Source organism: Aethalodelphis obliquidens, unplaced genomic scaffold, assembly GCF_003676395.1.
Source record: "Aethalodelphis obliquidens isolate GAN/ISIS:26980383/991018 unplaced genomic scaffold, ASM367639v1 scaffold21, whole genome shotgun sequence".
Lineage (NCBI taxonomy): Eukaryota > Metazoa > Chordata > Mammalia > Artiodactyla > Delphinidae > Aethalodelphis > Aethalodelphis obliquidens.
Window position 1 is genome coordinate 2,641,876 of NW_020837965.1, and position 12,338 is coordinate 2,654,213.

The 12,338-nt window shown below is 43.3% G+C and overlaps 1 long non-coding RNA gene across 1 annotated transcript; it reads right to left on the reverse strand.

Annotated features, from left to right (window-relative positions):
- Nucleotides 1-8,048: 8,048 nt before the first annotated feature.
- Nucleotides 8,049-12,131, reverse strand: LOC113627757 (uncharacterized). Its single transcript, XR_003435720.1, has 2 exons — nt 11,943-12,131; nt 8,049-8,094 (listed from the first exon to the last, which is right to left on the reverse strand). It is a non-coding gene; the product is annotated as an uncharacterized LOC113627757 (long non-coding RNA).
- Nucleotides 12,132-12,338: the final 207 nt, after the last annotated feature.

Consider the following 12,338-nt stretch of genomic DNA (forward strand, 5'->3'; position numbering starts at 1 on the left):
AGTGAAAGGTACATTTATTGGGGAGTGAACACTTACAAAACACCTACAGGATCGGCAGCGTCGTGCCTCAGCTAGCAGGCTATTAATTTACCACCTTCACTATCGAGGCAAAGATATTCTGAGCATATGTGACCTTCCAAGACCAACTGAGCAAATATTTCCATATCCACAAATTTTTGTTTATAAATATATATTTATTGCCTATTTGAACAATTGAGCAAATAAAAGATTGTAGCCCAGAGAAAGGAAATGCTCTTTATTTGAGCATCCTGGAGCATGGAGGAAGGGAGAAGTACCCAGGCAATTCTAGCAGGAATCAGGGCAATTAAGACTGACTGGCTAACACTTGCATGTACCAGTTATTATTCTAAGCGCTTTACATGTAGGAATCTACTTAACCCTCATGACCACGCTTTGAGTTTTATTATCCCCATTTTATAGATGAGAAGACCTAGTCTCAGACGGCTTAAGGGATGTGATCAGTTACATAATTTGTAGGTGGTAAAGCAACCTGACTCCAGGATCCACACACACACTCTCACCTACTGGGCTAGAAAATTGCAATGATCCTCTGTGTGATGCTAAAAGTACAGTTTAGAGAGATTAAGTGACTTGACTGGCCTACACAGCGGACAAATAAAAACGCTGAGACTTCAGCCCTGACCCCTCATGATAAGCTCTTGGGCAAGAATGCAAACCCAAGAGTATTGGGTTCTTCAGGGAGGACCAACCGTAAAGATGGCTTCTTTTTGCTCATTCTCGATTTGCAAGTCACTCTGCTCCACTCATGAACCCCTATTTTGCCACTTGGTTCAGTTTTGGCCGATTTTCAGAACCCACAGTGACAAAAAGAAAACCATATTATTATTTAATGCAGTGGTTTTTAGCAATGGCTACTCTCAGAATCACCCGGGGTGATTTATAAATTATTGATGCCAAAGCTCCACCTTAGACCAATAGATCAGAATATCTGGAGCTGGGGGCAGGGGCATCAGTATTCCTTAAAAGCCAACCAGGTGAATTCAATGTGTAGTTAGGGCAGAAAACTACTGATTTAGCCAAACCCAAACACACAGGGGACCCAGAGGATGCTGCAGAACATGTCATCACTTTCTGCATTAGCTTGCCTTTCCTCCCATGCAAACTCTGCCCTAGACGGACACCTTGGAGTCTCTTATTCCCAGCTTGTGTCTTTGTTCTCTTCTCTTACCCACCCCGCCTCAACACTCCCCGCCCCCCCACCCTCCAACCCCTGCCCCCACCGTCAGAGTCCCCGGCTCCATCCTCGGGGGCTAAAGTGCATCTTTACAGAAGGAGATGAATTCACTTTTTAGAGTCTTCAGTGTGAAGCAGCTGTAAGACAGAAAAGCCTTTCTCTTACTAATCCTGACAGATGAGGATGGGCAGGGATGAAGAGGGTAAAGGAGGCAGAGACCACCATCCTGCTACAATTACAACTGAGAAGTACTGTGAAGGAAAAGTGGAGAACATCGTGAGCAGGACAGCAGGACCACTTGGGGCTGAAAGGTCTTCAGCTCTCTTCTTGGTTCATATTTCTACCTATTAAACCAGACTGTGACACCTAGTCACATATTGTAACTTGGTGGACACTACTGAAGTCACTGGAAACTCTATCAGCTCCTTTTCTCTGTCCCATCTGTTCATATGCTCTTCACCATGTGTTGATGCTGGTTCCCCCTGCCTCCCCCAAATGTGGAGCAGTTTCCATACTATCTATAAAGGGCTATAATTTGAGGGAAAAGTTTTAGAACACTTTCGTCTTTAAGATGAGGTAGGCAAGAATTACACCACAAGGGTGGGACCTTTGGGAGAGATGTAGAAAATAATTCAATGTGCGTTTTCTAAGCTTTTACTTGGGGTCAGGCTCTATGATGGAAAGAAGACTCTGGATCTGTGCCCCTGAATATATCCTATAGAGCAGTCATTCTCAAATACTGTCTTGGGGGTTGCCAGTGATCCAGAAGGGTCTTCCAGATAGACTAATCCTCTGAAGTAGCAAGGACTATGAAATGAGAGTACCTACACTTCTGTTTCTGAAATGGCTGATAACATTGCACTTCATGGGATTCAGTGCCTTTCTTCCCATCTCTCCTTCTAAGCTCCTTTAGCTGTCACTGAAAATATGGATAAAGTAGACAAATGGGGCATATAGCCTCTTGTCAAATAAAGTAGTGTGGGCCCTAAAGAAGTTGGAGAGACATTTCTGCATTATATCCTCAAGCTAGGGCCTTCACAGGTCCTCCTGAAAACTACAGTGATTTCTGCCACATTGCCAGTTTTCTCACTTCCAGTCCCTCAAGAGATGAAGCTGAAGAAGATGCAGGCTGACCTTGGATAGCTTTAGGAAGTCAGGAGGTTAAATAAGGAGGATTCATATTGTGATTGTTTGTAGAGAGGTTTCTAAGCTTCACAACAACTCTCTGAGATCACTATTCCCATTTTACAGATGTGGAAGAGGCAGGCTCAGTGACCTTAATGACCACAATGAAGTTGTCCTCTGTGAAAAACTGCTAAAAAACTTTAAAAATATATGAAATGGCTGATTTCAGACTTCAGATAACGGGTATCACAGAACCAAGGAAGGAAACAACCACTCTACTTTTCTGCCTGGAAGTATTTTCCAGACCACAGTTCAAAGAGGGAAAACCCAAGCAGAGAACAACAATCTTGTTGAATTGAGGAAACTGAGATTGGAGTTGAAGAAGGTTGAAGTGGCTGGAATTTGAAGGGCAGAGTACCAAAGATAAAGGAGTTATACAGAGAAAGAGCTCCAGATATCTGAGGGTCCTCCTTGAGACTGCTGATCAAAAAGGGCAGGGAGTGTCCAATTAACATCAGAGACATTCAGTAAAGACCCCAGAAGGGTAACAGCTTAATAATATAGCTAATAGAGTAATGGCTACTTTAGACCCATCCTAACAAAGCTTAAAAACAAGTCTAGAAAAAACAAGTTGATCCACAAGTAACTTAAACATCTACCAATAGGGCTTTCCTGGTGGCACAGTGGTTGAGAGTCTGCCTGCCGATGCAGGAGACACGGCGTCGTGCCCTGGTCTGGGAAGATCCCACATGCCACAGAGCGGCTGGGCCCATGAGCCATGGCCGCTGAGACTGCGCGTCCGGAGCCTGTGCTCTGCAATGGGAGAGGCCACAACAGGGAGAGGCCCGCATACCGCAAAAAAACCCCAAAACCCAAAAAACCACAAATCTACCAATACAAACTTCTCTTCTCTTTAAAGGAAGACAATAAAATCCAGACATTAAACAATGTAACATCCAAAGCATCCAGTACCCATTCAGAAATTACTAGGCATTCAAAGAAGCAAGGATGTGACCCATAACCAAGAAAAAGAAAAAAGCCAATAGAAACAGACACAGAAATGAAGAGATGATGGGTTTTAAAAGACTTTAAAATAGCTATTATAGGGGCTTCCCTGGTGGCACAGTTGTTGAGAATCTGCCTCCCAGTGCAGGGGACAGGGGTTCGAGCCCTGGTCTGGGAAGATCCCACATGCCACGGAGCAACTAGGCCCGTGAGCCACAACTGCTGAGCCTGCACGTCTGGAACCTGTGCTGCGCAACAAGAGAGGCCGCAATAGTGAGAGGCCCGCGCACCGCGATGAAGAGTGGCCCCCGCTTGCCACAACTAGAGAAAGCCCTCGCACAGAAATGAAGACCCAACACAGCCAAAAATTAATTAATTAATTAATTTAAAAAAAAACCTCGGAAAAAAATAGCTATTATAAATATCCTCAAATATTTAAAAAGAAAACACGAATATGGAGAGGGAAATGGAAGATATGAAAATGAACTAAATGGAACCTCTAGAACTAAGCAATATATTTGAAATAAAAAATCCATTGGGTGGCCTGTTTAGCAGATTAGATACTTCAGAAGAAAAAAAGGTTATAAAATATAACAATTAAAGAATTAAAGATTTAAAGATATAGGAGTAGAAACTATATACCCTGAAGCACAGAAAGAAAAAAGTTATATATATACACACATACAGAGCCTTAGTGACCTGTGGGAAAATATCATTTGCAGTCAAATATGTATGCAATTGAAATTCCAAAAGTGGGAAGAGGGAGAAAATGTATTTGAAGAAACAGGGGTCAAAATTTCTCCAAATTTGATGGAAATTATACCTCCACTAATCCAAGAAGCTCAGTGTCTTAGTCAGCTTAGGCCACTATAACAGAATATCACAGACTGGGTGGCTTAAACAATAAACTTTATTTCTCACAGTTCTGGAGGCTGAAAAGTCCAAAATCAAGATGTTGGCAGCCTCAATTCTTGGTGAGGACCCTCTTCCTTGTTTGAAGACAGCTGCCTTCTTGCTGTGTGTTCATATAGCCTTTCCTTGTTGTGTGTGTATGGAGAGAGAAGATCTGGTGTCTTTTCCTCCTCTTACAAGGGTGCTAATTCCATCACTGGGGCTCCATCCTCATGACCTCATCTAAACTTAATTATTTCCCAAAGACCCCACTCCCTAATACTATCATATTGGGGGTTAGGGCTTCAACATATGAATCAGGGGAGACACAAGCATTCAGCCTATAACACTCAGTAATCCCCAAGCAGGAGAAACACAATAAATAGCACACTGGGACACCTGTAAGCAACTTTCTGAACATCAGCTATAAAGAGAAAATCTTAAAAGTAGTCAGACAAAAGAGATCTATTACACACAGGGGTATAGAGACAAGAATGACTATAGACTTCTTGTCAGAAACACTAAAAGTCAGAAGGCAATGGTACGACATATTTAAAATGTTGAACAAAAATTGTCAATCTGTAATTTAAATTATATATTCAGTGAAAATATCCTTCAAAAATGAAGAAAAAAATGCTTTTTCACCCAAATAAACACTGATCTATACTGCAAGAAAAGTCAAATGAATTTGTACAGGCCAAAGGAAAATGATATCAGATGAAAACTCAAGAACTATGTGGAAAAAAGAAAATTGCTGGAGGTGGTAAATATTTAGGTAAACATAGAACTCTGTTTTATCTAGTTTTATTTATTTAAAAGATAACTGATTGTTCAGAGAAAGAATAATTCCTTCTTGGGAAATAAAGAAAATAGGAAAGATTGCAAATACAAACAGTTTAATTATCTTTTATTCTTGTCACATTACCTTCTGCTTACCATAGTCTATCCACAATGGATGTGACCAACAGATTATTTTCCTGAAGCCCAGGCCTTAGCATGACACTCCAACCTCAAGCACTATTCAGTCTTTATTACCTCCCCATTAGAAATGTGACAAAGTCTGTAATACTTAACCTAACATTCAAAGCCTTCTGTAATCTGGACTAAAACTGTCCATCCTTGTCTACTGCCTCTGCCCCCCACAAATAATGTGAGTCTTCTCACCTCCCACTCACCAGATACCCCTCCCAGATTCTCATCTTTAAGCCTCTACTGACTTTCTTTTGTCCCTAGCATGTTTCCTGCATGACCCTTCCCACACACACATAATTTTTTCTAACCTATCCCTCCTTTAAGACCAAGCTTAAGTCTGGCATCCCTTCCCACTTTGCCTCACCCTTAGAGTAGCCCTCTGGAAGTGACCTCTCTCTTTCCCAAGGTCATTATTGTCTACAGAAAGACCGTGTGATTTGGAGTCAGATGAACATGAATTCCAGTCCCAACGCCACCACTAAATGGGTGAGACACCTTGAGAACTGGTTTACTTCAATTTCTCCATCTGCAAAATGAGTGGTAATTGTCTTATTGAGGTGTTGTCAGGATTAAAATGAAATGATGGGTGTTAAGTGCCAAACACTTGTAGTAAATATCTAATTATTAATTCATACCCCCGCTTCTCTTTTAAAATACGGGATTCAGAAGTGAATATAGCATCCCAGGAACAGTCAGAATGGCACAGTAGATCAAATGACCCTTGTTTCCTTTATCCTGGATGTTATTTCTATCAGTGCAGGTTAAGATCCCAATGGCTTCATACTGAGCTGACAACCACCTTAATCTTTTTTTCATATTTGCTGCAGCTAAGTCACAGTTTTTCCAGTTCTGCTTGCTCAGTTGATTTTGTTGAAGCCAAGAACTAATTTGTGCCCAATTTCAAGTCATACATGGAATTCCCTCTTGCCTATCCTTTGTCTCTGAGCTCAGACAAGGGAGGCTGCCTGCTGACTTGCAGGGGCGGGGGTGGGGAGGGGGTTGTCTCCAGGTGGTAAAGGCACTGTCTTGTCTGGGTGTGATCGGTGGTCTTTGCCAAAGGTCTCTGCTATTCTCAAATGTCTCCCCTGCCCAAAGAACCCCTATCTGCTTGGGGTTCTAACCACTGGAGATTTGGGTGTTAGTTGACACAGTAGGTCTTCAGTCCGCTTTTCAGATGTAGAGTTTCGAATTTAGAGATGGAAAGAGCCACAGAAGTAATCTAGCTTAACCTTCTCGTTTTACACATAAGGAAACTGACACCAGTCATGTGCATGGTCTAAGCAGTGGGATTCCTGATTCCAAGTGAGTGGGCTTCTCACTTGGTCAGGGATGACACAAAAGTTTATTCCAGACCGCAGGACTGTCTGTGTTGTTCACCAAAATATATCCAGCACCTGGCACCAATCTTGGCCCTAATAGGCACTAAACACTTATTGAATGGATAAATGAATATTCCCAACTCTGATCAGTCGGACTGCTAAATTCTGAGGCCACTCACTCACAGGCTTAGCAGAAAAGTGTGTTGTGACCTCTTGGTGATGTCTGTCATCATGCAGCAGGGGGAATTATTACACCCTAGTAATAATTAGTTTACAAGCCATAAAGAGTTCATTTACATCCCAAGGCTCTGAGAGAAAAGCACACAAGCTAGGCACCCTGAAATTTTGGGTTCATGTTTGGGAACCAGGTGTTCCAGCAGTCACGATGAGGGTTGTGCCAGGTAAGCTTGGACCAAGGTTACACTGAGCATCAGTTGCATGTGCGCTGTGTGACCCCAAGAAGTACCACCCATCACCCCTCTTTGCGATTATCTGCAGAGGAGAGATGGTGGCCTGAAGAGCATTTTCTGCATTTTAACTGGGATCAAAACCTTAAGCTGAAGAAGCTTCAGCCAACAAGTCAAAGAGATTCACGTTCAGTCAAGCTTTTGCAAGTACATTAGTTTCCTAGAACTTCCAGAACAAACGACCACACATGGACTGGCTCAAAACATAACAAATTTATTCTCTAACAGTTCTACAGTCTAGAAGTCCAAAAGCAAAGTGTCATCAGGGCCATGCTCCCTCTGACACTTCCAGGGAAGCCTCCTTCCTTGTCCCTTCCAGCTTCTTGTAGCCCCAGACATTCCTTGGCCGGAGGCAGCATCACTCCAGTTTCTGCCTCCTCCTCACATAGTCATCGTCTCTGTGTGTCCGTGTCTGTGACCCTTCTTCTCTTATCATAAAGGCACCAGCCACATTGGATTAGGGCTCATCCTAATGCAGTATGACCTCACCTTGATAACATCTGCAAAGACCTCATCTCCAAATGAAGTCTCATTTAGAGGTTCTGGGGGTTGGGGACTTCAACATATGTTTCTGTGGGGCACACTTCAATCCGTAACACCAACCCTTCTTGGCCCCGGGACAACTTGGAAGACAGGGAGAAAAGTGCTTGTCAGCTGAGGCAAAGCCCTGCACCTGCACCTGCCTCGACCTCCTTCCAAGTTCTCCAGATAAGGTCCTTTCCAACAGGACCAGTGCCAGGATGTCACAGCTCCTCCCAAGACCTGAAGTCATCATGATGAGACAGAAGCAGCCCCTGACCCCAAAGCGTTCACCCAGATCCGAGGCTCTCAGACTCTGAAACCTTGGACGAGTGACACAGCATCTCTGACTCAGCTTCTTCCACTGGAAAAGGGGACCTTGGCGTGTTGTTACAGAATTCAATGAAAAGCTGCATTTAAGCTGTTCAGCACAGAGCCTGGAACACAGTAGGTGTGTTTATTGTTTCTAATAGAGTCAGGTTGAGGCTGTGGGCCCAGCCGCCTGCTTCTTCAGCACCACATAAAGAACCCAGAGATGGAAAAGACCTCTGAGGTGATGCGCCCAATTTCATCCCCACAACTAGGGAAAAAAAGGGAGACAAATAAAATGGCCATGTTAACTTATATCCTCGGCATTAATTTTCACAGTTAACTGCTGAACTGACTAAATTCTTTTCTTTTCTTAAGGACTTTTATAAATTCAGACATTAATAAAATCATTAATAAAATCAGACATTCAATTAACAGGAAACTCCAATTGGTAACTGATCGTCTCCTCGATACCTTTCTCTCCCCTCCCAGTTTGCAGACTTGCTGGCTCGTCCTGGGCTTGGTCCTGCTGATGTGCTGTTTCCCATTTTCCCCTCTTGTTCCCCCCATGCCTGTCAGTGGCCCCAACAAAAGGCAAAGAAGAACACGGGCTGATTCCATTAACCTCTGTCATTGCTTAAATCTCTTTCTTAATTAACATGAGTTAATATGATTAATCAAAATAATGAGACAAACCTATTAAATTAGGGGGGTTTAAATGACAGAACTTGCAGGAGAAGTAAAAGCAACAGGAGACATCAGAAGGGCCGGCGGGGAGCGGGGAGTCCAGAGGTGAGGTGGGCAGCAAGCTGACTGTTGGTCCTGTCCAGCCCAGTCCAGCCTCGGGCTGCGGGGAGGGGAAGGTGGAGGACAGGGGAGGAGGCCTGGAGAAATTGCTTTGGGGGAACATGTTCAGTGTTTGCATCCATCTCAGTTAATTATAACCAGTCCCCACACTTTTCTGGGGCCTATCCAGCTCCTTCTTAGCCTCCCCCAGCTTCTGAGTTCTTGGTGTCCCTTCTTGGTGTTAACTCTCCCTGAAATCTCTATCCTCTCTCTCCTGAGGCCAGGCTCTTAGTCAGAATTTCCAAAACCCCAGCTCTGCCTCTCATAGGGTATGAGACTTGGGGAGAGTTATTTTACCTCTCTGAGGCCCAGTGAACCCAGCTACAAGGATAGGAATAATATTCCTGAGCTGGGATTACTGCCGTAAGAATTCAGAGAGAGGCTATGTGACAATGTCTGGCCTGGTGCCAGGCCCACAGAAGACCCGCCCCCCCCCCTCCACCGCCCAGGACAAGTTCTTTCTTCCTTCTTCCCCTGTTATAACTGTGAAAATACCTTGAGATTCTATAGTGCTTTTAAATTCTAAACTTATTTCCATATATAGCATTCTACCAAAAATCTAGGAGATGAGCATTACAGGTGTGAGTTTACAGATCAGTGAGCTTGTGCCAGCATTACTGAGCACCAATTGTGTGTCAGCCCCTGTGCAAGGTCACTCAGATCCAATAAGGGGAAAGGACTCACCTGGGACTTCTTCTAGAACAAGAGTCTCCTAACCCCCAGGCCAATGGGACTTCCATTGCCCCTAAGTGCAAGGGACCAGGGTACCCAGAGCGCCCCCAGAGCTCCTTTATCTCCCGGCCAACCCCATGCCTCAGGAGAGTCTACCACAGGCCTGCGGCTCTGTGGCCTCCAGCTGGCTCTCCAACGTGGGACATTTGACCTCTGACAGATGATTTGGGCTCATCATCGGAATTTCTTATTCCAGTGAAATTGAGCCCCTGGAACCCCTTCTGTGCTGTCTTCAGTGGTCAATCCTCATGATTCAAAGACAGAAAACTACACACAGACAAGGAAGTTTTCCATGAAGAATCCAGACACCCCTAAAACCTTTAGCCCCACACAGTGATGTGTTAGTAACCCCCCCGCTAAGTCCTTCAAAGGCAGAGGCTGTGTGTGCGTGTGTGTGTGTCCCCTTCCCTGGTCATCCCCTCCCCCAGAGCATCTACTCTATGTCCTGTACAAATGCTCCCAAAACACCAGTGACTGGAACTGTGAGTAGTCGTGTGGTACAAGTCCCCAAGCTTGGGTCCCCGGGTGCTGAGTATTCCACAGACATACAAATAAAGGTCCTACAAATTTCACTGAGATTGTCTTCACTGGCATGCCAAAGTCATTCCCATGCCTCCCCTATGATCCCCTTGCTGCCTTCCACTACAGAGTCTGGAAAGCCAGGCACTATGTTTCCCAGTTTCTCTGGCAGCTAGAGGTGGCCATGTGATCAAGTTTTGGCTGTTGAGATGGGTGAACTGCTAGAGGGATCTTAGAGAAACTAACTTTCTTCATCAGAGATAGATGGGTCTGGAGCTGCCTCTTCCTGATTATCTTGGACGTGAATGACCACAGCATCTATTTCATGACCTTGATGCAACACACATCAGGCTAAAAAGCCAACATTCTTGGATGGTAAAGGTAGAAGAACCTGGATGTTTGGTGTCATTTTGAGATTGCAGACCAATCTGAAGTCTGTCTGCATTAGGACTTCTTAATAAGTAAGCCATAAATATCCATGGTTTACGCCACTTTTGGTTCTCGATTACCTGCAGCTACAAGCATTCCCATCGAACACAAATTCTTAAATTTGTGCTTTAACTTCCATGATTATCTAAGAATTAATGTAAGCATATCCTGGGTCGTCCACCTTATATAAGTGAATACTGTCATGATAGTTTAGTTCTCACGTTTATATTAATCAACAATTTTTTGGTACCAAATAGTACAGGTATCCTTTGCTACCCAAATACTTGCCATTTGAACTCAGGAATTGAATAAAATCCAAAATTTTAAGAATGGGGTTAATATCCTTTGCTATCTGAACCCTTGGTATTTCTTATCCAAAACTCAGAAACCAAAGAGCTTTGGATAATTCAGCATCACTTACTATATAAAATCTCACTATGTGGATTTTGAAACTGAATAGATTTGGACTGTGAGGAATACTTGCATTTTGTCTTGGGTTGAAGAAAAAGAATAATGACTAATTTAATATGTAAATGATACATTCATCTAAGTAAAGATCAACTTGTGTTAATTCACTGGGCCTGAACAAACACGGCGTTCGTAGGAATTAGAATAGGAAAGGGATGGAGCGACTGAGTTATTACAGCACAAAAAGAAAAGTAGGCACGTGAGTTCAAAAGAACCTAGAGAGCAACGGTGTGCTGGAACCAGCCTGTTGTGGCTCACGAGAGCCAATTGTTAAATTTTCAGGTATTTTGTGAGCCAGTTGTTAAACACAATGATTATGATGGCATCCAGAGTAAGAATATTTACACCATGGAAATCAGCAAACACCATGAAACAGGCTTTCTTTTCTTGTGGAAGCCAATTTATCAGCACATCACTCTCAGTAACAGTCAATTTCATATTTGCCTTGTGAGCGGCAATTTAGTTTCAGCAAACATCATTATCTAGTTCACTAACTTAATGTGGAATTTTATTGGTTTTACGCCTTTTTGTAGTTCATTTGTAAATTGGGCTTACTTTCACGATTCATATAAAAGACATACGCGTAAGGAGTGTACACTTAGTTTTATGTCTGTATATATTTAGGTACTATTATATTAATAAGTTTTAAGTCAAAACTAGGTAGTAGCAAGAAGTTTTTTATTCACTCAAGTGTGAAAAACACTGATCAAAGCCCATTAAAGCTAATAATCCCAGCCTGGCACACAAGGCCCTCTAGGATCTGATCCCAACCTGACTTTCTCCATCTTGAGCTCCCTGCTGCAGCCAAACTGGTCTCTCCTGGTCCCTTCAGTACGTTTCTCAGGGATGTGGCATTTAACTGAGATAATAGAAATGAAAGTACAGCACCGACACTCTACCCCTCTGGCCTCTACACCAACTCCATATGCACTGACTCAGAGTCCTCCTCGCCTATGGAGACGCCTCTCTGATTACTCCAAGGGGAGGTGATTCCTCTCTTCTCTGCACACACCACCAGGTGTGCTTGATTTTGTCAAATGATGCCACTCACCTCCTTGACTAGAGGGGAAGCAGTTGCAGACAGTAAAGTTCTAAGGGTCCTTACAGATCCTTCTGTCAACTCACCTGCACCTCCAAATTTGCTCATCATCTCATACTTCTTTCCCTTCTGTAACATAAGGCAGAAGTTTGCTTATTTCTTTCCAACCAGCTCTTCCGCCAACAGTCCTGAGCACAACGATTCCCACTTCTCCCATCAATTCTCCTTTCTCTGTTTTCGGTCTTTAACTTCTTTCTTTTCTCTGAAATTTCTCCCTTTATGTTGAGTTTCTGCCAACCCTAAAATAAAATAAAATCCGGTGATATCCATCATTGATGCTTTCAGCACCATTATAGAAAACTCAACTAAAATGGTTGAAACAATCATAAAATGTATTATCTCACATTAATGAGAGGTCTGCATGTAGGACAGTCTCCAGGTATCACTAAGATCAGAGTTCAGCTCTCTGTCCTCAGACTGGC